At 41.3% G+C, this 23,937-nt stretch overlaps 1 protein-coding gene across 3 annotated transcripts in view; it reads right to left on the bottom strand.

The window, feature by feature from the left end:
- Positions 1-23,937, bottom strand: part of lrfn2b (leucine rich repeat and fibronectin type III domain containing 2b) — a 153,337-nt gene that overhangs the window by 40,991 nt on the left and 88,409 nt on the right. For 2 of the 3 annotated variants that reach the window (XM_061052630.1, XM_061052631.1), the window contains exon 4: positions 13,523-13,620. The gene's annotated coding sequence lies outside the window, so the exon portion shown is untranslated. Of the gene's footprint in view, positions 1-13,522; positions 13,960-23,937 lie in introns of those variants that run through there. The other variant, XM_061052632.1, reaches the window with a different exon arrangement.

The following is a 23,937-nucleotide window of genomic DNA, read 5'->3' as shown; positions in this document are numbered from 1 at the left end:
AGGACGGCTCCGTGAGGAGTGTGACCTGGTTAATTGGTGCCGTCATGTTACAACATAGTGACAAAGCACAAAATGAAGACAGTGCTGCAGGACACACAGGCCCTGACCTCACAGATGTAACGAAGCAGATCAGGTGTGATTGAGAAGTGCAGAGTCAGCATTAAAAACACTACAAGAACACATTCACACAGCAGAGGAGTTCTTCTTCAGGACTCTATTTCTATCTTCTCTAGAAGTGGAGACACTTTATTTATTTATTACCTGTGTGGGACTCACAGTAGTGTCAAGAGCTTCACTCATATGAGCATTATTCTCTCTCTCTTGGACGGATGTTGAAGCCCATTAATATATTTAGTGTCTTGCTGCTTCTCCTTCTTATTTTAGATCCACAAACTTTTCCAACACTAAATGCATAGAGGCCTCTAACTTAGACATTCCTTTATTCGTCAAGACGTGCTGCAACACCAGGCTCAATAAAAGGACTGGGCCTTAAAGTGGTATGGGTTTTTATTTGAAGTATTACGGTAATAATTTAAATATATCAAAGTTAGTTATGTCATCTAGTTAAAAGCAAGACACCTGCTGCTATGAGGATAGGAGCAACACTTTGTGCTGTCTTGTAAGGACAGGAACAGCTGGTGCTGCAAACAGGAAGTCCTCCGTATAGACAGGACTATGTTAATTCAGTTGTCCTTTTCGGTCGACGCAGGGTTCAAAGGGCAGAATCGAGACACGGCATGTCATTACTCTAAAGTTGACCTATTATTCTGATCCCCGTTTTAAAACTCACATATTGTGTTACTATGCTGGATGCCAATACTAAACGTAAGAAGAACATGAAGAGAATATTGGGTCTTTGAGTCGTACTCAAATATGAGACTGAAATAGATTCATGTGAAAACATTTGGAGGGCATATGACGGCGTTAGATTGAGAGTAACAGAAGACATTTTGTCTTAACACCTGAACAGATGTTTTGTATTGGGTGTTGTCATGGAGACCACCTGAAACACGCATGATCTATGATTGTGAGAAAAGAGGAGCAGACACAGATACAAGGTTGTTTGGTCTGAAAGCCTCCTCCACAGCGGCAGCCTTCATCTCCCTGCTCTCCTCCTCCTCCTCCTCCTCCTCCTCTGCTGTCTCCGCTCCGACACGCTGCCTGCATCTTAAAAGACGGATTACATTTCTACCTCCTTCAAACATGACCGACTAAATATCTCAACACGACGGTTTATTTATCTGACATTTTAATATAGAGCTGGTGTAAAATATTATCTGACAGGTTGGATGGACTCACATGTTTTCAGAGAAACGCTCACCTGGGCCCGGTTGTTCAGAAGGTTTAATCCGGATAAAAATGATCGGGATTTAGTAATCCACTTTTTTTTCTGTTTTTTTTTTCAAGGATCAGGTAATCCAGTTTACTATGATCATGTTTGTTCAAAGAAAAACTGGATTCAGGTACAGATTTTTAAAGGCGACTAAATCCAGATCACCAGTGCTTTAAAGGGGACTTCACTCTACATACTTTGTCCACAGGGGGCGCCAAAATCATGCAAACTGAAAGATCCTCAGAGCTGCTTTATATGTGATAATTGATGTTTGATAATGATGCTTTTTGGTTAAAAAAGTTTATGAGGGGAAAACACTTATTGTTTTACAACTCTTATTTGTAACTTCAGTCCTCTGCTAGGATCAGGATGATCTGGATTTTATGGAGTGACCTCTTCTGTTACTGCAGGGGGCTCTGGAGTCCTGTTGATGGCGGTCGCCATTCTGGCAATCCTGTCTCCACCTAACTTTCAGTCACTCAAGGTCAGCTATGCCCCTTATTGTGAATAAAGCTAATCCTTCATAAAATCAAAATTGATCAATTATCAAAAAATATTTACTCCCCCTTACAGTGTGAGCCGATCGAGACATGAGCCTCAAGACAATCAGACCTATTGTACCAGTCTGTCAACATGTTCATTTCTGCTGTAAAAACATACTTTTTGAATGGTTGTGTATGTGACTTCTGGTGTTCCAGCAGCCAGCATCAAGTGGACACTCAACGAACTGCAGGATTTCACACTTCTGTATTGGCTTCATTTTTCAACAACTGAGATTGCCGCTTGGGGTCCCCTGATCCGACGATCCAATTTTAAGCCATTTCTGTATGTTTTACACCACACTGTAAAAGGAAGAGTACATGCGACGGTTGTTTCATTACAAAGTCAGACCGTCAAACTATTGGATTGGCACGTACGACAGTGTTCTTTGGTCGTTGATGTCTTTGTACACGACAGGTTGTTAACAATCATTGTCGCCTGAACACACAGACAGTGATTCTGTTTTCATGTAAATGTTGATGTTGACCTGATGTTGTTTCAGTACTTTTGGACATTATGTCCAAAAGTACTGAAACTTTATTAATTGTTTTCATGATTACTGCAGGTATCATTTAAGGTACTTTTTCTTTCCTAAGCTGAGGCTTCATCATGAAAAACTTGGTTCTGCTGTTCAAAGTGTTTCACATGAGCAGCTAAGCTCAGGATGGTGCAGTCACATCGCTGCAGGCATCAGAAACTCACCCTGTGTGACAGAGGAGGCAGCTGTGTGCAGCTAACACAAAGTCAGGTTCTGATAAGATGTTCAAAATACCTGTTTATCAACCTGTGTTCACTTCACCTTCCTCACTCTGTGTGGTTAATATTATTAACAGACTCAGCTTTAGATAAACTGAACCCTCCACTATTCTTGTTTTCTTTTCAGCATGAAGAGCCCTTCAGAAATCCATAAACCCAAACAAGGACATTCTTACTTTTCTGAAATTAATTAGATTTTTTACCTCAGAACAAAAACACTTGAAGCGGCGCCTTGAAAATGAAAATCCCCAACCGACCAAACAAACATATGAAACAGTTGTGTGTGACCCCGGAGACGGCGAGGAGAGAGCCCGAGGTTTGTTAATCCTGATAATCATCATCTGTTGTAGCTGTGGTTTCTGTTGGGGATAAAGATGAGAATATCTGAAGAGTACCTGCAGTAATGGCGTGTCTGTTTGGGGACGGTAATGATAACGCAGATTAAAGAATCTTTGATTTATGTATCGCTCCCATCGCAGAACGAGAGCCGAGAGTGATATGAGAGGATATCCCGGGAAGAAAACAAGCACAGCCACGACGGTCGCAGATCCACTTCAATGATTACAGGAGTGTGTGTGAGTGTGTGTGTGTGTGTGTGTGTGTGTGTGTGTGTGTGTGTGTGTTTATCTCTTTAATGTCTTTCTATAACGGGATAAACCCAAAGATGTATCGGGGTCAAGCCGTCATTTTTAGTCCCTGATAGGCCGATAGTTTTCATCTGACAACAAGTCATCAGACGGCTCTTTTATGAGAAAATCATCGACTTTTTTACAAAGAAAAAAAATATTTTTCCAACTTATAATTAAATTAAATTTCTGACTTCTTCAAACACAGTTTTAAGTCAGATGTTTTGAGCTTTAAAGGTAGAAATGTGAATGTTCAAACAGTCTTTGTTTGAGGAGGGGGATGTTACTCTCTGAGGTGTGAAGATGGACATTTATCTCTGATTAAAACTTTCTTGTAAACAATGACTCATTGATAATCAAATTAAAGATATCTGTATATTTCAGCTTTGACCTGAACTATTGAAACATAACAAGTGAAAGTAACTCCAGATCTTTTTAAGTGTAGTTTTAAAGTTAATTAACTAAAAATATTTAAAGTACACGTAGTAAATATTCATAGGACAATCACATTCAAATACTTGAGAATTGTTTTGAAAGCTCAATCTGAGGTATAAGTGAAGCTGGTGACAACATTTGATGACTTCAGGACAACTTCATTTTCATTTCAGCGTGCGTGTTACAGGACCGAGTGTTCACACGTCAGGTGTTTGTCACAGGTAGGAAACATCTAGAGAATAAGAGGCTCGCCTACTTTACTGTGTGCCCTGTTCTGTTATAGAGCCACATTGATCTTGTATTAGCAAATATTTCAGTCTACATCTATGAAATATCTCTCAAGGATTACAAAATAAAGGACAGGAGAAGCTGAACTTCTCAAAGGAAAGCTGGTGATCCTGTGAACTGTTAAATCCAGTTAAATCAAAATACTCTCAATGGGACTAATTGAAAACACTGCAAACCTTTCTTTGAATAAAAGACATAAACACATAGTTTCTACCTACATAATGTAAATAATTAAATCACACAGGTGATTTATCTACTGGTGCAATCTCTCCTCGTCTCTCTGTCTTGTACTCGTGCTGTCCAAAACCGTCCAGAATGCATTAAAAAATAAAATAAAAAACTGAACCAAACTAACAATACACCATAAAAGCACACTGACAGTGGAAGCTCACATAACTAACTTAATTAACGACAAACAACAGTAGTAGTCAACCATCACAACGTACAAATTACGCCACCTTCTGGACTGGATGTTAACCAACATATTCAACGTAAGAGTCATCAAATGGCTTCACCAAGACATGCTGCTCATCTCTACTCTAAGCAGCTAATTCTGGCAGAGTTCAATACATTCCTCTTAACATATATTTTTTAATACACTGTAATTTATAATGCAAATAGAAACCTGACCAACTCATGGAAAACCACCCTCAACTAAGTCCACCCACGCAAGGCCAATTTAACCCACACAATCCAACCCAAAACCGCCCCACTGGGTGGGAAAACAGCCCAATCTGGAAACACTGTCTGTCACCGTGGACACCACGGTCCACATCTTGTATTCAGTCTATGTGCGGCTCTTCTTCTCTCACTGCAAAAAGAAAACTGTCATCGCTCTGTAAGACACAGTTACCAGCTCAGGTTAGCATCACTGTCTGTCTGTGAAGCTGTCAATCAAACACACACACACACACACACACACACACACACACACACATCAAGCACAGGCGGATGGGAACTTCATTCTTTCAGTTTTATCAAGATTTGTGTCAGTCTGCAGAAAAGACGACACTGTGGGATTTTAGATGAACAAGAAAACAACACAGACACACACACACACACACACACACACACACACACTTTGGCTCACATGCTGATGAAATAATTAAGTTAAGCAGTGTGTAACATCACTCCGTGTGTTGTGCTAACTGTTCAATTTTACATGTCAGTGCGTCTATATTCAGCAGACTGTAAAATCATCTGACTTATTAACTTTTCAAAGCTTACAGGCATGAAGAGAGAGCAGCGTCAGGGTTTATGAGGTGCAACACACACACACACACACACACAGTTTTTCCATACAGAGCTTCCTCAGATGGAGAACAGATCTGCAGAGACTGGGTCCTCTGGGTCCTCTGGGTGCTTATAGACACCACGATGTTTGGTCTGACATCCATAAGACTTCTGCAGTTAATCCAAGAAGTTGTAACCTTTAACTTAGAATCTTTTTTTCACGCAGCAACTGTAGGTACATTTTGTTCAGGGTAGCTTATTTAAATGTTTTTTTTTCTGTCACTATGACTGGTCCCTGTTTAAAACTCCTTCAGTTTGTATTTTGAATGAACCTGAATCATGTATTTTTGAAGAACATGCACCGAGACAGACAATTAAAGGTTAAGAATAAATGTAAAAAGCTCTCTGACCGCATACAATTTAATCTAAGTATGAGCATCTTTCATAATTCAGAGAAAACAGGAAGCACATCATCCAACCTGAAAGTCTATCAGAAGCAAAAGTTTAAGTGGTACGACACTTTCATAGTTTGGTAAGATTTAGGCACCAAAGCTGCCCGGACACAAGAAGAAAAAGTGTTCAAATGCTACGTTTGTTACAACGGCTGAGGCTAAGAGACGGAAGAACCTTAAAGAGAAAAAGAGAGAGTGACCGAGCAAGAAGCAGGACTAGAGTAAATATTGGACATGCTTTTACATGTTGGCGGGAGCTTCAAGAAAGAGTGGTCTGCAAGCTGAGCTGGTCATGTTGCTGTTGGACGCTTGCAAACTGGTTGCATTGCTTCCCAGCGAGTAGGTGTTATGATGTGATCAGTCGACATGGTTCTTTGGCTTCTAACGATGTCTTTGCAGGCTTCTCCACCCTCTGTTTGTCAACATATGCACGTTGTTGATGAGGGGGAGTATGAGTGTTTTACGACGATGCAGTTACACACAGAGACCTTTAGTGGGCGCCAAAGCACACCAAACGGAATACAGAAAACGGCTGTAATTCAGGAGGGGATGACGAGTCATGACTCTGTTGTTGAACAGACAGAATTAGTGCTGCGCTGCACATTATGATGAGTTTTCTACGAGAGCTATTTAGATAAAGTCGGAGTTACTTTGAAAATCACACATCAGGTGAGACCCTCCTCGCTGATTTTTCATTCTTTGTGCATATTAAATATTCCCTAATGCTGGATAGCTTCAGACGTGGCTCAGTGTGAGGCCTTTAAATGAGGAAACATCACAGATGAGTTATAATCCGGTTAGTGCCAGCACAGGAGGAGACCTAAACACAGCTGACATTTTAACTGAGCCGTCTGCAGAGTCGGACGCTCTTTTTTGTTCCTTTTAGTGCCTTCTGCTGCTGGGACAGACACACACACCAAAAAAAAAAAATCTTATAGTTATGACTATGGGGCCATACAAAATGACATAAAACAGTGGGGGGTGGAATTGGTTAATCGGTTCATCCTCTAAGTTCCAGCAACACATGAACACACCACCGTAGTCGACTGACGATGTATCCCCTGGGACAGAGGGCAAACTTTTCGGGGTGTCTGGTGTAACCAATAAAGCGCTTTCAGCCAAGATGTTCTACTTTGAGCGTTATGCCAATATCAAAGAGCAGATCATTAACTAAAGTTGAACTGTTTTTATGAATGCTGTAGGGATCCTTGATTGTATGAAGACATACAGTATGTATTCTGTCTCGTTTTCTCCTGTACAGTAAAATGTTTGTGGACCTTTAAAGGCTTTATATGTGATTTTTTGATCCAGCAGATGTCGCCCTTGAGCACCAGCATGAAACCAAAACTTTTATACGTGAGGGGAGGAGTCAGCCGGCCGTCCGGGCGATGTAAACAAACTGAAGATATGACTCGGAAAACTCGGAAAGCATCACAGACAGTGGGACTCGGGTGTTACACCCATTGTAGACAGTCATGACTCACAGAGTTATTTTCTGAGGATATACTTGATTTATATTACATTTAAGTGTGAAGAATCACATATAAGCCATTGAACTCAGACTACAGTGACCAGAAAGCTTTGTGTCATTGCCAACGGATTCATCATATTTATGCAAAATCTGTGAATAGAGATGAATGCTAAAGTACAGTTTATGTAAATTTCTACTTGCTCCGTATTTATCATATTACAAAAAAACGAAAAACCAGAGAAAACACAAAAACCTGGTTGCTCACACATGCACCTCACAGTGGAAGACTTTTTCAGTCAGACGGGGGCCGGGGGTCTCCTACAGCAAGACATGACAAGACAAAAATAGTAGAGGGATAGTTGGAGAAACTCCGGGTAAAGTCAGCGTGAAAAACGTGTCTGTTTGCGTTTACACACAGCTCACTCTTGAACACTTATTGTAATTCAAGAGTTTTGTGTAAGTGTGAAAGCATTATTAACGCCTGCTCTTTAATCAACAATACGTTTCATGCAGTCGTCCGAACAAGACAACCCTCATTTTAAAAGGTATCACTGAAAAGTATTGTTTATCTAATACGAGAGCCTCGTGTGGGGAGAGCAGAAAAAACATCTGCAGCAAGCAGCTGCACACAACAATTCAAACAACGACATGAGAAGGAGACGTCGCTCCAAAATCAATGCATCTAAGGAAAAATGTAACAACAACACGAAGTCGAGGCGAAAAGAATGAGTGCAGATCGTCCACTAAATAGATCTTGTATGGAAAACATAACCAGTTATAAGAAACAGAAAAATGCAATACAGTCGTTTACATGTGTGCAAAACACTTTTGTGGATAATTTAAGTCTCGTGGGCCATCTTTTTTAAAAAATCTGGAAAAATCTTACCATGTAAAGTGTCGTATTTGAAGCGTTGGGCCACTGACGCTTTAAAACCAGTTTGGAGGGAGAATGGTTTGAAATAAAACTTGAAATATTTGATGTACTGTATGGTTTGAGGGTTATTCTTCACATAGCTGCACAACTTTCCTTTAGAGGAGTTTGTCAATTTTCATATTTGTTCCCTCTGCTCTCTCTCTCTGTGCTGATCTCCGCTTCCTGATGAAAAAAAGAGCTCTCCTCCTGACCTTTGACCTCAATCTGTGTGTGCTCCTCTGCCTTTTTTGGAGGCTGAGCGAGGCGGATGAGGGTGGGCGGAGGTTGACTTTGATGTAGAGGCAGAGATGCCGAAGCCCCCTGTGGTTGTGAGGATCACGGCGGGCTGCATGGACGCCGACAGCCATGATCCCTCCTGACAAACTGAATCAGATTATCAGACGCCGCAGAGCCAATCAGAGTCCACGATGCCGAGGTTTAACCTGTCACTCATCCGGCTCTTAAACAGGTGTGAAGGGTGACAAGACAGCTTAATACAGCACAGTCACAGAGAGCAGCAGTGTTCAGCACACAGGCTTTTCAGGACTTATAGAAAAGTCAATATCATTCTGTTACAGCTGACATGGATTTTAAAACGAGCCGCAGAGTTCACGTCAGGATGGAAAGCATGAGAGAAAAAAAATCCACTGCTTCAATATTTGGAGATCATTTCTGATTGTTGTCTGACACAGAAATCTGTGACCTTTCAATCCACCGAGCAGGCACAGCGGCAGAGATTCAATCTTTTTGAAAACACATAATTACTTTTGAGGAAATGAAAACTAACATGAGAAATGTAAAAAAAAAACATCTTTCAGACAAACATCTTTCAAGAAAAGAAATGTCTACTGAACATTACAATCTGACATTTAAAGCAACAATATGTAACCTTTCAGCCTTAAAAATAGTAGTTTCAGAGTCGATCTAACAGCACAGAAACTTTCAACAGGAGGAATGGCGTCTCTGTCATCTTCACAGCACAATGGTCTATTTGCTCCGGTATGCAACTTTTGCAACTTGTCATTTCAGGAGAAGTTTGTAAGCCAGCTAGCCCGTCTCTGAACTGTTTGATTCAACGGCTGAGGCTCAGAGGAAGAGGACGGTGACGGATGAAGCTAAGAAGAGAAAAAGAGAGAAGCAGAGTGTCCACCCCTGCTGATATTACTCTTCACTGGAGCTGTTGTTTCTAACCGGATCTCCTCTAGTTCTTAATATAGTGAAAGATCTCTGCAGACATGGCTAACATAGTGGCATGAGCAAACACTGACCTGAACTGAACTGAGTACAGAGGTCGTCCCCTAAAATAATCTTCTCAATGGGGGAATTGGTTCAGATTTTCAGCTCAAGCAAACAGCGGTCTGCAGAACATTTTTCAAAAGTCTGTAACAACTTGAAGCAGCATTATTTCAAAATGGACTTTTAGCTCTTTTGAAAATGTTGATGAGTTCCATCAAACAAGTAGCTTATCTATGGAGCCTGGGAAGTGACTTGGACATTTTTTGTTCTATTTTCTATTTTGTTATGGTCTATTTGCTTTCTATTCTTGTAAATGTTTCATAAATTGCACACATGTTTCAGTAACTTGCTTGGGCGCCTTTTTCCAAATAAATCAAACTAATGTAGACCATATTCCCACGGCGGCCATGTTGTTGTGACGTCCTGCTGGAGCTGGAAGGCCCAAAGTCTTTCTGTCTGATTGTGAGATTTGATGGATTTAAATTGTTGTTAGTAGTCCCTCCTCATGAAATGTGACTAGAACATGTCCCTGATCTTTCTCAGAGACGGTGTAGGACTCTCACACTGCCAACATTTTCTCTCATGGTTGATCCAAGCGGCAGCCTATGGGCTTGAAAAATGAACCAATGCGGAAGTGCATAATCCTGCAGTTCTTCGAGCGTCCGCTTAAGGCTGGCTGCAGAAGCACCGGAAGTCACATACACATGACTGGTCAAAAAAGCCAGTTTTTACAACGGAAAGTTAATTTTGACAGGGGCCTGATAAATATGCAAACTGATGTGGTTTCACTTCTGAATGAAAACTGCAGATAATGAAGTGAAGTCAGACTGAGTGAGGCAGATCCAGAGAAAACTCTTCTCCCTGAATGGTTTCAGTCCTGAGTGGGAGTTTCAGATGAACCGCGGTTTTGGTTTGTAAAGACTTTAAAGCCCCGGAGGCGATGCAGTTATTCATCAGGGGACGCAGCGCCATACTTGAAGGTGTTACAGACTGTGTACACTCGGCACGCTGCGTTGAAATCTCCGCGTTATCCGTGAAACGTAATCAGAAGGATTTCAGCCTCGAGACGCTCTGAATTTCATGGACAATTCTCAGATTGATCCACTCAGCTGCAGACGCTGCTCGCTCTCTTTAGGGACGAGGGGAGCGCCGGATAGAAAATGAATGGAAAAAAAACACATGAAATCCTGTCTGCAGGAGATTTAACTGCCCCGAGAGAGAGAAAGGGAGAACTGTGCTGTGAAGCCTCCCCTGAGGGCTCGAAAGAAACCCCAGGCTTTAAAAGAACATCAGCTTTCTCCGTCGAAAGGAGCAGTTTATTAAGACAAAGGAGGTTTAACCTTTAAAACAATGCTGCTGTTGCACAATGCAGTGATCCCCGGCTCCTAATATGGTTTTCTTTAAGACTGATTGACTTATTGTGCATGCATTGTTCATGTTCCAAGAAGCAGATATGAAGAAATGAGTTTATGTCTTGCACACTTAAACTTAAGATTGAAAACAACAAAGAAACTCTGACATAACTCAGTTGGTAGAGTCGGTCGTCTCTCAACAAGAAGGTAGCGGGTTCGATCCCCAGCTCCTGCAGTCACATGCCAAGATGTGTCCCTCTGCAAGACACTTGAACCTAAGTAGCTCCTTGCTTCTTCAGCGGAGTTTGAATGTGTATAAATGACTAATGGACTCTTTACTTAGCGGCCTCAGCCATCAGTATGTGAATGTGAGTAGTCAGAAGACAAGAAAACCGCTATACAAGCTCAAGTCCATTAACTGTACCATTTAGCAGCTGAATGCAGAGTTAAATATAGCTGCTCATTCAGCAGCCCAGCGCCTACAAATATGAAGAACTATAGGCCCACCTTCATCATGATTTCTGGACTTGATCCTCGATCGAGTTTATTGAATTAAATGAATGTTGAAGTCACAAAGCATGGTGTGAAGAGACTTAGACTGATGCTTCTCTCCTGCCCTCACAGGTTGATTTGAATTTGAAGGACAGATTTACTGTTTTCAGACTGAGTTATGTCTATTTTGCTCTTTGTTATCTGACAATTTTACTGTTTCAGGCTGACTGGCTGTCTGTGTTCTGACTGTTTGGCTGCCTGTTTTCAGACCGACTTGCTGTCTGTTTTCATTCTGTGTTGCTGTCTGTCATCTGACTGTTTTGCTGCCTGTTTTCAAGCCGACTTGCTGCCTGTGTTCTGACTGTTTTGCTGTGCTCTCCTGCAGATCGATTAGCTGTTGGAGGCTGCAGGTGATGCATGGCTGCTCTGTGTGAATGAAAGAGGCGTCGGCTGTCAGAGGCTCTAAAGTCACACATCTGTCACTGCTAAGGACATCACACACACACACACACACACACACACACACACACACACACACACACACACAAACACACACACACACACACACACACACACACACACACACACACCCACACACACCTTGACTGAATCAGGCCCAGAGTGTTTTGTTTTTTCATGGTTGTCTGCAACATTTTATTCAGTTTTTTTTATGTTTCTGATTATTTCTCCTCATTGGTTTCACTCCTGCCAACACATGAGCTGTCAGTCACATTAAAGTGCAGAAGCAGTGTGTACATTCAATTTAAGGAGCTGGAGGATAAGGAGGAGGAGGAGGAGACGTGAATACACTGGTGGTGTGGTTGTCTGGAAATTAGGGCGAATCCAAACAGCTCAGTGTCTCCAGAGAACGGCAGGATGTAGTTTAAAATATTGAGAAAGTTTCACGGTGACATGAGGCTGGAACATTTCCACCAACCAGCTGCCTGATGACTGTTTTAGTTACTACTTACACTTTGCCTCACCATCATTTTAGCCCTGTTATTTTTTATGTGTGAATCTTAAATATCAGTCTCAGATATCAGAGATGTCCTCTCTGTGAATCAGAGGAAACACACAAGGTAATTTCCTGTACGACCACAAACAACAAAGTCCTTGATATTCCTCGACAAAGCACTTAGTCAGCGGTATACGAAGACCTGAAATACCACAGCAGGACTGAGACATCAGCATGAAAACATCTGATGGAGAATTACAGTTAATATATAAGTATAATAGGATCTGCCCAAACACTGTAAAAACTTCATCATGAAGGGTATTTGTCTCATTTCTGGTCGAAACTATCTCATTACCCTTATATTAGGGCCACACTTACCTGACAGGTCCAAATACAACATTTCATTTCAAGATATAAATAAATTCAAAAAATTAAAAAATAAAACCTGAACTAATTAATTTCAAGTCTGTGTCGTATGTTGTGTGTACAGGTTGTGTGTACAGGTTGTGTGTACAGGTTGTGTGTACAGGTTGTGTATCGTCAGGTGTAACAGATCAGAGTGTGCAGGCTGCAGGATTTGGACAGTTTGTCGTGTTGTTGTGCGACAGAAGGCTCCTCCCCAGGAATATCCTCTCTGTTTGTTCTTGTACAGATCGTCCCGTGTTCTCGTGCTGCGGCCGGGCAAAGACCTATGTGTGTGTGTGTCTTTGTGTGTGTCTATCTGCTTGTGTGCGTCCATGCGAGGGTTTCTTTGTGGTTTTGTGTGTCCTTATGTGTGTTGTGTTTCAGTGTAGGTATAAGTGTCTTTGTGTGTCTCTGTATCTCTATGCCTGTGTGTGTTTCTGTATGTCTGCATGTGTGTGTGTGTGTGTGTGTGTGTGTGTGTGTGTGTGTGTGTGTGTGTGTGTGTGTGTGTGTATGTGTGTGTGTGTGTGTGTGTGTGTGTGTGTGTGTGTGTGTGTGTGTGTGTGTTTGTGTAAGTGACTCCTATCCGCACTGCGTTGTCTCTATGCATGTCTCTCTGTGTGTTTCTTTTGGTTTTGATGTCTTTTTGTCTCTGTGTCCTACCTGCACTGCTGTCTCTGTGTTTATTTGTGTCTCTCTGTGTGTTTGTGTGTGTATGTCAGCTCCTCCCTGTACTGTTGTGTCTCTGTGTGTATCTGTGTGTGCTTCTTTGTGTCTGTGTGTTTTTGTGGGTCTGTGTGTGTATGTGTGATTATTTCTGTCTCTGTGTCACTGTGTGTTACTTTGGGTCGATGTGTCTTTTTGTGTATGTGTCCTAACTGCACTTAGTCTCTGTGTTTCTTCAAGTCTGTCTGTGTGTGTGTGTGTGTGTGTGTGTGTGTGTGTGTGTGTGTGTGTGTGTGTGTGTGTGTGTGTGTGTGTGTGTGTGTGTGTGTGTGTGTGTGTGTGTGCACGTGTGTGAGTGTCAGCTCCTACCTGTACTGTTCTGTCTCTCTGCCATAGGTTCAGTCGGGCTCGGCCCGCTAATCACAGCGTCCACGTCTCTCACCGCCACACCGAGAGAACCAGGAAACCTGCAGGACACACACAGAGACACACACTGTCACCATGGAGACACACACAAGAAACACACTGTCAACACTGAGAAGCACATACACAGACACACAGACATATATTTTTTTCTCATTTGAGTTATCTCAGTTTGCAATCTCACACCTGCAATGTGATTAAAACTCAGGATAACCCGGTACTACACTGCAAAAACAGCGCTGTTTCCACCAAGCAGACAAGTTCAGTTCAGCTCAGCATGGAACACTGTTAAGAGTTGGGAACAGTACCAATCAGTACTGTCCTACTTTGTGCTACCCTTCTATTGTGGTGCCAACATGACCCTAAAGGGTGGAGTAAGACACACTGTAGTCCTTTGACTGACCATAAGAACCATCACTTTCATAAAGGACAAAATACAAAACCTGCCATGTTTAAATACCCTGAGGGTTTCTAGAGAGTCATTTCAAGTCTGTTTTTGTGTTTTTGTGACTAATGTCAGCGCGTAGCACCGCCTCATGGACGACCTCGACGGTGCAGACCTCTGCTGGTCATCCTCCATTGTTGCCCTTTGCTTACTGTGTTGCGTTCTTCTTCATTGAATTCATTGGCGGCTACACCGTGTCGCGCTGCTATGATGACAGCAGGGGTACAGCTGGCTGTGGAAATGCAAGCAAGATCAGGGCTTACCGTACCAAACAGTACAAAACTGTACTGAACAAACAGGACCGCTTGGTTTAAACAGGGCTTAAGTGATTAATAGTAAAAAATACCACATTACACTGAGGCCACATTCACCTGACATGTCCACATAAATGTCTTATTTGAAGATCTAAAAATCTAAAAAATAAGGGATGAATTGCTTGTAATTACCAAAATATTTGCCAATGCAGCAAGAAAAATGTACTTACTACATTAGTTGAAAACCTTATATTGAGAAAACATTACATTTTTCTTGCTAAATTGTATTCTGCAGATATTTTGACAGTCAAGCAGGCTTTATTTTCTGCTTTTTGTTGAGTCACAGATATCCTGAAATAGTATTTATCTTGACATCTAAGGAGAATGTTATTTTATTAAATGTAATGGGATATTTTAGACACAAAGTCAGACAAACACAGTTGTTAAGATTTGAGTTTTTGCACTTTAATTAACACACATACATAAGCAGTATACACCACGCCGCTCCACCACACACACACTCTCCATGCTGCGGGAAATAAAGTGAAAGTGGAATTAGATGTAGAGCTGGAATAGCTTTCTGTCCGATGATGATTAATGGAGTGAGACTGCAGGGCTCGGAGCAGAGAAGCCTCCTGAGATCAGCAGCGTCACACTAACTGGTCTCTGCGGACGCTCTGATGGGACAGAGACAGATGCTAATGACCTCCCCCTCTTTCTCTGCTGACATTTACAGCTAATTTACTCTTTGTAGATTGGAGCTGTTTAGCACACAGTGTTAGATTGAACTCTAACATGAAGGGTGTTGTTGCTCTCTGTCTGTTGTTGTCTGATCTGTTTTCTTGTACAGGCTGAGTTCATGTCATGAGAATCTGACCGATGGATGCCCTGGGAGAGGATTTGCTACTCATAATTTTTCCTCTGGCAGAGCTCCGGCTTCGGGGAAGCGGAGGAGGACTGTGTGTTTGTGTGGATGTTATTTTTTTTATTTTTCTCTTTTACAGCTTTGTGTCTTTGGGTTCACACTGAGCAGAGCAGAGCAGAACCACAGGCAGCGCGCGTGTCGATATCTGCAAATCCTGTCTGGGAGAATAAGCCGATGAGATGCGCTGACACGGCCGCCTGATCCCACGATCATTTACAGAATGTAAATAGGATGCTCGTCAGAAACTCGCCTCACGACACCTGCAATCTGCATATGCATATGCACCTGTAACAGCTGAGCGATCACACCTCGTTACTCCTCATTCTGTGCACGATGAGATTAAGTCAGATTCAAATAGAACGATCAAAATCTGCCTCGCCTCGCCCGGGCCCTGCTGCAGGTATGAGAGAGTGTGGGAAACAGCCTCCAGGTGAAGTATGAAATATGAGGCTCTCTGATAAATCTTTAACTGAGTAAAAGCAGGAGCAGCGTGTCTACACTGTGTTCAGGCTGCTGTTATTCAACCACACCTGTGTTAAACATGCATGAGACAAACCCAGCGCTAAATGAGAGCAGCTCCTGACGGCGAGGCTGAACACACTCGAGCTTCATAATCACACACTTAAAGCTACAGAGGATGAAAACCCCACAGCTGCAACAGAGATTTTTTTCCTTTTCTTTTCTTTGAGCTATGCAGCCACTCTTACTTTTCACAGCATGAATGTGTTTGGAACGATTAAAGAGAGTGGAAAGAAGACACAGCTCTGCACGTGGGCGTACACACGTCTGCAAATTTGCACAATGAGGGCCACAAACTCGGATTAGTCTACAAGTCAGTTTCATGTAAAGAGCAGATTTTATAAGCTTATGACTTCAGCCTTTTGATCACACAGGAGAACTAAACTACACTTCTAAACGTGGGTCCCAAATGATTCTGCTGTGTTAGAAAGTTGACAGTGAAAACATTTTGGATTTATTATTATATTTTTACACAGTTTGCAATCAGGCACCTGCAGGGTAACTAAAACTCATGACAACTCGGCTCTACACTGCAATAACGCAAATCTTAATTAAGCCCCATTTCCACAAAGCACTCCAGTTGGGAATGGTACCCAAATAACCGATCCGCACCGTCCTACTTTTTTGTTACCCTTTTGTTGGGGGGCTAAAGGTACCGATCCGACCCTAAAGGGTGGAGCTAGACACTGTGCAGTCTGTTGATTGGTTGAAAGAATTATTATCTTCCTGTTAGTATATTCAGGGCTTTCTTTGTATTTTTGCGACTAATGTCAACGTGGTCGACTTCAGAGATTTGTTTACTTAGACGTGTTTTTCTCTTTCATTGATTTAAATGGCGGATTAAACTGTGTCACACTGCTATGATGTCAGGGAATTGCCTAGCTGACGATGCATCACTATCGCTATGACTATGACTATGACTATGACTATGACTATGACTATTGCTATCTGGCTTACACTCAGCTTACCAAGTAACGGTACGGTTGGCTGTGGAAATGTAAGCAAGATCAGGGTTTACAGTACCAAATCAAACTGTACTGCCTGGTGTATCATAGACTTTTGCCCATATTTGGCTGCTAACAGTAACCAATGGGAAAGGAGATACAAAATAGAATTTGAACCATAATCAGTTTTGATCTTTGATCAAAACTGGTCAAGGTCAAAATGATGTAATGTTACAAAATGTGCCTCACTTGAAAACCAAAGTGGATCTCAGGTTTTTGTGAAGGGAGGGAGAACAAGCCTGAACCAAAAAACACAAGGCTTAGAAATAGGCCAAGAGAGGCTGCAGTCTGCTTCAAAAATAACATAAACATTTACATGAGGACTTTAGCTTCTTTTTTATTATGACTGAGCTTAACTCAAAGGATCAGTCAGATGTTTCATTTGTATGAAGTCACCTCATGACACTAACACATACACCAGACTCTTCTTATCTAAAGTTTATAACTGTGTATGATGTATAGGACTGATGTATATATTTAAAACTGTGATTAACCATGCTTGCTCTGTGTGGTTAACCAGATAGTAACTAAGACTTTACTAACACCTTCAGGGCCGTCTGAATCCAGAGTTTTCAGTCGGCCCTTCTTTAATTTATCCGACCTGTGCAGCCCTGCGACTCTGACTCTTCATCAAAGTGATGTGTGCGGTTTGGGATATGGGCAGAGAGTCGTCCACCAAACATTTTTAGAAATTCAAACATCACAAAAAGGTCTGGTTTGGACCTTTGGGTCCGGATGAATAATTCTCATTTCTGCAATATACAAATTGTGTTTTTTTTCATCATAACTCCTGAAACTGAACATACTAATATAAGACAGTTGATGCTACTCTGTGTGTTTATGGTCAAGGATTACAATTAAATATTTGATAATGATATAGATATGTATTTTCTTTTTTCAGAGTCTGTTTGAATTATTTATTGTGTTGCTTTCATATCTGTATTTATAATTTCTCCTGGTATATTTACAATGCTGTCTGAATCTTTCTCTATGCTGTCTTTGTTTCATTCAAGTATTAAGTTACTTTTTTATTACATACTTTTTAAATGAAGTCATTAAGAAGAAAATTTAAAAAATGTAGTAATCAGACTGAAAACATGTTTATAGATACTTTAACTGTCTGTGATTCATGTCATTGTTGGGGATTAAACTTTGAATGGCTAAAATTAGAAACCTTAACCTGCTGCTCTTTGCACTCTGGTTATTATTATTTTTTTTTTACACATTAACCACATGTAGCCGGGTGAACTAGAGACTTTTCATATTGTGTTTTAATAGCCTCATATGATAATCTTTGGCTATTATTACTGTAAGAGCTGCTTCTCCTTATCGGGGTAGCTCTGTCCCTTTAAGATCAGCATCTTTGTATCTTTGTCCATGTAGAAGAAAATATACCTGTAAACATGAATATAATCCCTAATAGTCAAACGTAGCAGTAGATGAAGTTATAGCCCGAGTGACATCACTCATCTATTACTGCGGGGGCATCGACTTCATTTTTCAACACCAGAGGTCGTCACTTGGGTGCAGGCTACACACTGGAGTATAAGTGAGGTTATTTTTGTACAGGATGCATTTTGAATTCACATGAAGTAATGCACCTTACTGAGGGAACTGAGATGAATGATTTTGTAGCTGAAGAAATGTATTAACTTGGACTCTATTTGCTTTCTTTGTTTAGAGACAGGCCACTGCTTTTTTCTTTAGTGCACATTTCTTTATTAGCCCTAACCTTAACCCTTTACTCTTTTGCATTTCTTTGTGAAGTCAGTCAAACTGAGGTTGACCGCTAAATTTAAAGGAGCATGCAGGAAAACAGTTTACTTGCCCCACTGCCAGTAGAGCACTGAAGTAAATAGTTTGAACATTTATATTAAAACAGAAGTGCAAGATAGCCAAATATACTGTTAACACAGTGATTATCTACTAGCAGATAATCATTGCTATTCATTTTGAATTCAGTTAAGTTGGATAAGACTGAAATACTAAAAGTCCAGATTGTGAGGTGCTTGCAGCCTTTTACTTTCATCACAGTGTGGGTCAGTCTGTGGGCTTGACTCCCCTTGTGTAAAAAGACTGAAGTGAGATGAAGAGACTGAGATTATTTTCTTATCTGATAAAACAGTTTTTGATTTAGTTTAATTTTGTGGACATAAAATGCAGTACAAAAAGTTAAATCGCAATATATTGTATAACAATTCTCCACATATCACAAAATGTTTAAAATCTCTGGTGGTTCCCACCCCTATAATCTTCAACCCATGTTAATTAATATGAACATTTATGCTCTTATGTTTTCTATAAGTTTAGTCGGGGAATAAAAAGACCTAGTAAAGTTTTATTCTGTATCCATTCCTGTCATTTTATGACCGGGCCACACATCCATCAACACATATTCACTGTCACAGCACACTGCTGCGTGCCGTTACTTTTTGTATAAAAAGTTCACAAAGTCCATTTCACAGCGTAATCCCACAATTCCCTCTGCAGCCTCACAGCACAAGGGCAGAGTTTCACATCATGCAGGAATGAGCTTTGTGGGAAGCAGCACACTGTTTAAATGCATGTGTGTGTGTGTGTGTGTGTGTGTGTGTGTGTGTGTGTGTGTGTGTGTGTGTGTGTGTGTGTGTGTAGATGCACTCTGCGCTGTGGGAGGCCTTTGTGTGAGGGAGCTTCTCGGAGGAATGAAGTTAATCCGTCCTGACAGAAAATCAGTGCAGCACCAAAATGTTTAATAACCTACTTCTGCGTGATTACAGTGCTGCACCTGCACAGCTCATTAGCTTCAGGTTATCAGGATGAAAGATCCTCTGGCTTTTTATAAGTCAATTAAAAGAGATGAAAGATAATGAGTCTGATGGAAGGTTTTAATAGGTTTTCTGTTAGACGTCTTGTTGAATAGAGGAGCACGCTGTCACACTTTCAAAGGGCTCGGCTCCTGATTAAAGGGGAAGAGGTGCATCTCATTTCAATCAGGGCGTATTGTTTGTTTTTGTTGTTTTTATCCCGATTCTTGTTTGTATTACCTTCAGGCTGACACTCACTGTAATAACACTGTCTTCTTACAAAATCTTAAGTGCAACAACACAATGGTGGATGAATCCATGGACGATGACACTGAAAAATCGACAATCAGAAAGAAGAAAGGAGGCGGAGCTTAGACCAAATACTTCAGGAAACAGGTGGTGTTTCTGCATGCATTGATGTACAAAAGGATTGTGGGGCTTTTGTGCCACTAACCCTAACCCAACCTGTGCAAATGAATCACAGACAGTTGCAGTTACATCTGCAGAGCAAATAGCGTCTCTGTGCGTCGATGCTGTTTGTGAGTTTTTAGAGGATCCATTATGAAGTAATTTAGACCCTTTCTATGCAAATCAGCCTTGCTGCAGTAGCGCTACTAACCAGGTGTAGTTAGTGTAAAAGATAAGTATCTGCTGAGAGTCGGTGGTAACTGCATCGCTGTAGTCAAACATAACCTTCCAGTGATAGGAAAACAATTCCAACTTTGTACATATTCAAAATTAAAGATCTGTTAAAAAGTCAGTAAATAGGACTTTGACAATACCAATATAACCAGGAGTTAAATCAGCGGCTCCACACTTTGTCCACATGTGTGGAGACAGTTTTTCCTTCGATTTGTCCTTTATTGCCCTATACAGGCAGGACGATTTGTTAACAGGTTAAACATCACATTTTTCTGAGTTTGACCTCAATAAAAAGTGTAAAAAGTTTTCCCCTCGCTCAACATCTTTATGTGGACAGAACTGAGCTCCGTCAGCAGGAGAGTGCAGCCCTGTGCAGATAGCTTCTCTCCTCATTCAGACACCAAACAAGAGCAAACTGCACAGAGCACGATCACTCTCTGTGCGTGTTTGTGTCTGAATATCATTAGAGCAATATGCTTTGGGAATCAGACCTCGACACGGAGCAGATAGCAGGGAGCAAATGATGCAACTTTCTTGAAGCTATGAGCACCCACAATCCATCTTTAGTGTTTCAGGCCCTCTCGGCTCTCTTTGCAAGCTACAGTGGAACATTTTTTGCTGCATAAGTGGAATGATGCGTTCATGCTAGAGCTGTAAAAAGTAAATGTTTTCAATGCATGAGAATGATCCTGACTCTACAACAGATGATAATCACTGAGACTTATTCCCTTTCGCACAATCCCCTGGATGAAAAGATTGAGAGCAGTTTGACCACATTTTTAGCTCGACATAATCTTTAATAAGGAGCTTGGTCATAATGTAGGTGACTTTTCAGTTCTTTCATAGAGGCCATTCTATGTGGAGACTGCTTAGTTTGTGTTTCTTTGTTGTCACTTGAATAACATAGCCTCTGCTAGCATCACTTTTGGAGCTTGTTCTTTGTCATTCAACATTGGCTAGCTTAACTAGCAGAGCAGCTAACAGAGTCATGTGTGCACTGCAGGGAGTCAACTTGTTAGCTAAACTACAACAAGCTGAAAGAACAAGGATACGCTTATATAACCAGTCAACTTGTTCTTTGCCACCAAAATACTGTAAACATGGTCTCAGTGGTGAGCTTTGGAAATAAAAAATAATTACATTTTGTAATTTTGTGTACTGATTATTCATAACATAGTTAGGATGAATGCTGGGTGGACAGGGCCAGCTGACTGTAGAATCAGAGACAAAAGTAATGTGAGCTGTTAACAGTCGAAAACATTTAACACTTTATTTCACTTTCGGTGCTGTGAAGATATGAAGAAATCCACTTTAAAGACTTTAAAAAAAATGCTGATCTTCTGAAGTTAACACTTTGGTAAACACAGGCCTCAGACTGTGTAACCACAAGTCAATACCTCACACATGACCTCACACATGACCCCACGCAGAACTCAATGCTTTTCATTTTAAAAAATATGGTGGAGCAGAGGATCCTGTCAGACATCAAAGATAGGCTCATTTTTATATATATAAAAAACATGGACTTGAGCTGACAGCAGGCAGATTTTAGAGTCCAGCTCCAGATTTATCACACATCATCAGACATCAGACGGACATCCAGCCTCTCATCTCAGCATCACACAGAAATCCAATAACTGGATTTCCCAAATGTTTGAACTGTTCCTCTGATGTTTGTCACCAATGTCAAGCTGTGCTGAAACAACTTAGACCAAAAAACTCAAAAATGATAGTTTGGAGAAGTCGTTTCAAGATGTTAAAGTCACAGATCACACCTTTATGAGTCAACCTTAAACCGAACACCAACCTTAGGACAATAACCTTCTGCTCTTTTAAATATGTATATTCCTCTCATCCTCTTTGATATTCACAACAAACAGCCTGTTTATTCTTTGATTTATTTTGTCCGAAGCACAACATAAATTACCCTCCTCACTATGTCTCTTCTTTCATCCTCTCTGAGTAGGAGGATGATGAAGCGTCCTCTCTTCCTCCTCTCCGTCTCGTTCTCTCGCTCCACATTTGGTCCTTGAATGCACCACATAACAATGAAAAATTCAGCTGTAGTTAAGAGCCTCTTGTTTTCTCTGCACTTGAGTTATTGCTCGCTCTAATACACATTTATCCTCTGTCGGGATATATGCACTCATTTCCTTTGCATAATATTTCAACTAATGGGAAACTAATGGAAGCATCCTTCTTAAAGGGAGACGTGCTTCCTGTTTAATAGCGAGCAGTCATTACGGTGTGTGTCTGTCTGCAGAGGCCAGCAGGAACTCTGATTAGTAGAGACTTTATTTAGGCTGATTGTGTTCACCAAACTTTCATCTGGAAGTTTAAAGTCTCTTCTGAAAACAAACTCTAAATGCAGCTCATGTTTGTGTCTGATATCGACGGAGCTGATGTTTAGTTTTTTTCTCATCGTTCATTGTAATCCCCCCGCCTCTAGTTTCACCATGTCCAGATGTTATTTTAAATAAACTCCTGCCTAAACAATACCTGGTTGACTTAAAGTAGGCGGTGAAGGTCCACAACAAAAAGATTCAGTGTTGGTACTCAGTAATGGAAAGAGGAGAGAGATGCTGTCAGACCAAAACCCACATTCAAAACGTGTCAAAGTCACACTTTCGACAAGAATACACATCAGCTAACGTTATGTCAACACTTTGTCTCCTTCTTAATCACTTCTAAATTGTTCTGAATTGCTTCTGAAGTGTCCGTTCTGTGTTTTGATCCATGCCGGACGGAGTCCAGCTGCCTTTTATTACCGCTAGCTAACGTTAGCACAAGCTTTCTCTATTGCGCTGCAGCTGGCTGATATCCAGTGCTGATTGGCAGGCAGACAAAATCTCCAAAGTAAAATGTGTAGCAGAATCATTTGTGATGTTTCATGATATTCTGTTTTATTCCAACAACACAGACAGAAGCTCAGACTAGCTGTGTGTGAGGTGACCATCAGGGATTGATCTCTAAAGCCTGGCTCACACTGCAGGATAATCGGGCCGATCTGAGCTCCGATTCTTCCTTCCCGACAATCGCAGGGTCGCTCCCGACTCAAGGCTGCTCGGACCCGATTATCTGCACAGATTATCTTGTAGTGTGAGCAGTACAAAGATCCAAACTTAACCCAGACGATCACCGGGCAGATCGGGGACGCCCTGATTTATTTCAACCATGTTTAATATTTACAATTTAAAATCTTGACGTTTACGTCATGAAAAGGTCCGGCAGAAGTTGTGTGTGACTACAATATAATCACGAGAGACAAGGGAGGACTGTAGTCTTGGCGACCAGCGGCAGGACGCAACCAGGCGTTTTTTCTTTTGGTTTTCAGTACAGATCATCAGTGCAGCACTTTTCTGAAACTTGTATCCATATATCTACGCTTGTATCAACTTTCCTCTATCCTACAGCAAGTTATTAACAATTGTCAACGCTCCGTCCCGATTTCACTCGTACAGTGTGAGCTCTTCGGCCGTGCCCGACAATCGGGTCGTACAGTGTGAGCAAATCAATCGTAAGGTCTGGTCGGGCGTCGTAAACGATTCAGTCGTACAATGTGAGCTGACATGCCACCCCGAATTTTATACAATCGGGGAAAAATCGCACAGTGTGAGCCAGGCTTAAGATCTATTCAACAGTTCACCACTGAGCACGAGCGTCGTTATTTACTTCCTAAACACGTGCATGAAGCCAAGAAGAGGTGAACAATATGAAGCGATGGAGTTGTGGTGGTTTAACTGACAAGGCTTTTAAACTACTTTCACCCCTGACATGTTGAGGCTT

Source organism: Labrus mixtus, chromosome 12 (assembly GCF_963584025.1).
Source record: "Labrus mixtus chromosome 12, fLabMix1.1, whole genome shotgun sequence".
Classification (NCBI taxonomy): domain Eukaryota; kingdom Metazoa; phylum Chordata; class Actinopteri; order Labriformes; family Labridae; genus Labrus; species Labrus mixtus.
The sequence above is the reverse complement of the archived record's forward strand: the minus strand, read 5'-3'. Positions and strand labels throughout refer to the sequence as shown.